A 2,731-nucleotide genomic window follows, 5' to 3' on the forward strand; every position below is an offset into this window, starting at 1 on the left:
TGTTTAAGTAGACTTCTCTGTAAACTATTGGTGGTTGACTTTGTTATGCCATCAACTATTAATTCATGGGCATTCGGTCAGATCCGAGAAAACCGAACCGATTAAACCGAGATGTTCGGTTTTCGGCAGCAGAGAATCAACAAACCGATCGGCGAAATTAATTTGATAATTCGGTTACCGGTTCGGTTTGGTTCAGCGGAGCATAACCGATCGGTTTTAATTAACCGAGTTATATATACCTAATTTTCATTCAGCCTAACCCTAATCACTTTCATTTCTTCCTCTTCCACCTTCTGCCTCTCTCTCGCGATAAGCGATTTTAAACCGAAAAAATCTCTGTCTCTCATCATAATCACCTTTCTTCTTCATCTTTGTCATCTACAGCTCTTCTCTCTGTCAAACATGGTGTAGAGATCGACCTTTTAGATGTCCAAACCCTAATCTCGAGTTTTAGACGGGTAATGTCTTATTCTTTTCTTTGTCTTATCCTATGTCTCTCTTTTTGAAATCTTGCCTTACAATAAGCTATTGGTACTCCGATCCCTAATTGAAATTTTCAATCCCGGAGGATTTTGGTTATGCTGAGAGGTGAAGCCGAGGAAGGCGACATAGAAGAATAAACTATGAGGTGGATTCATCGGCAAAGTCGGAGCACCAAAGAATCTTATCGACAGATGCGTCAGAGCACCCGCAACGATGAAGCTCTTCTTGGTGGTACGGGTGAGGTTAGGGTCTCTCATTCTCTTTTCATTCGATCTCCCCTCGCTCTCTCACTCTCTCGTCGTCCCTCTCACCGTCTTTCTCACACATTTTTGCTCTCCCTCTCACTCTTTGACTCTGGCTCAGTCTTTTCGAGCGGCTTCGACAATCTTATTCTCAAATGGAGAATTGATTAGGGTTCTTCCTCATCCTCGTTTCTCAAGGTTTAAATTTCTCAAAATTGTCAGAATTGATTATACTACAATACCATCGAGAGGCTTTTGACTGGTCTTGCGTTTTGGATTTGAGTTTGGGATCTCGTATTAAGTCTCTGCTCTTTATTGAGTTCTGATTTTGTTGCAAATTGGCTTATACCCTGTTTGTAACTGCTTTGTTGTGAGTGATTTGTTTGCTAATGGATTATTTTGAAATTGACTTCTCTTAGCTTCCGACTAAAAATAGATTCTTTCTGGCAGAAGGAGATTCAGGTAGTGTTAAGATTGATGAAATTCTCAGATTTGTTATTTTTGAAAATTGAGTTACTTTTGCAGGGTTTAGAGACATCACCTGGACAAGTAAAGAAACGTCCTCACAAACAAGTAAGGTTTTTAGGTGCAAACTACACCCTCAGTCTATAATTAAGAAAACAAACCTCTTGAAAATTCTAACCTGTTTTATTCAGGAACTTCTTTAAGACCAAGATAACAAGGAGCCAATAGAAAGAAGAACGGCCATTAGACTGACAAGGTAAAGTTTTATTTTCGTTCAAAAGATCTATGGTTCTGTTTCCAATTGATTTCTTGTAAAGTTGTTTGCAGGTCGTCAGCACTTACAAGAGGAATTTGAGAACCTCTTCAACAGAGAATATCATCAAGGTAGTAGGACAATTGGCACCAACTACAAGTGAAAGTGGATCAAGCAGCAGTAAGGTCAGTGGCCTCCAAATCCAACTTAACGTTTCATTGTCTATTATTGGTTTCGCTCACAATGAACTTGGTTGGTTTTTGTTTCATCCATGAGTCAGGTGTTAGTTTCACAACCACACTTTGATAACCTCACTTTGATTGTTCTAAAAATATTTTTTGCATCGTGTTCCCCTTCTGCCTCATCCACACACCGTTCTATCTCTCTCTCGCCGGGATTGGAAGCAAGTTACGGAGTCTGCCGCCGTTTCATTTAATGAGCCACGATGACAACACAACCTTAAAGGAGACCAAGCTGTGGGGCGGAAGATTCGAAGAGAGTGTCACTGAGAAGGTGGAGATTGAAGCTCATTTGTTGTTCAGTTTGCTATATCATTTTATGTAAATTTAGATTATTAATGCTTCTTTCACTTTGGAGATGAACTCGTTCTGATTTTTGCTTTGTCTTTGCTCATGTTATGTGAATTGTGTTAGTTTGTATGATGATGTTTCTTGAGCTGAAGTTTCATGGTTGTTGTTGAGAGACTACAAATATACAATACCTGCAGGACCTTGACAATTTCACTGAAATGTTGTTGTGGCCAAAATGAAGAAAACTTGAGTTGCTTTTCGTACATATCATCGAGTCTTGTATCTGGTTTAGACTGTATTATACATGTGGGAGGTGTTTAAGTACAATGTTAAAAATAGACAATGTGCAGGTGGTGGGAGCAAACAAACCGAAGAACGCCATTGTACATAAACTCTTGTAACATAAGTCTACGAATGAGCAAAGAACATGTGTGTGGTTTGTGTTTAAAATAGACACATATTAGCACGAGAAGTGATCATGTTATTTAAGAGTCCGTAATAAAAAGGACAAAGTTTCATTCCCTTGATTCTTTCACAGCAAAAGTCTTTATTATCTAATATTTGATTCTTTCATACCAATAATAATATATTATAATAAAATAGATAGTAAAAAACACTAACCAAGTTTGATATAGGAAAACTGAAAAAAAAAATCCTAGAAATTTGTAATTTAATGTAACAATTAATAGCTAAGAATACACTTCATTGTAGTATTGGAGACTGAAGTCTTTCGGATAAGTCTTCAGTATAATCATTAC

The 2,731-nt window shown here is 37.8% G+C and overlaps 1 long non-coding RNA gene across 3 annotated transcripts; it reads left to right on the plus strand.

Moving 5' to 3' along the window:
• Window positions 270-2,186, plus strand: LOC104766354. 3 transcript variants are annotated; one of them, XR_764010.2, is made up of 6 exons: window positions 270-725; window positions 847-923; window positions 1,251-1,298; window positions 1,382-1,446; window positions 1,518-1,628; window positions 1,724-2,186. It is a non-coding gene; the product is annotated as an uncharacterized LOC104766354 (long non-coding RNA). The 3 variants fall into 3 exon arrangements; XR_764011.2 differs by having other exon boundaries at window positions 270-720; XR_764012.2 differs by lacking the exon at window positions 847-923.

Source organism: Camelina sativa, chromosome 19 (assembly GCF_000633955.1).
Source record: "Camelina sativa cultivar DH55 chromosome 19, Cs, whole genome shotgun sequence".
In the NCBI taxonomy this organism is placed as follows: Eukaryota; Viridiplantae; Streptophyta; class Magnoliopsida; order Brassicales; family Brassicaceae; genus Camelina; species Camelina sativa.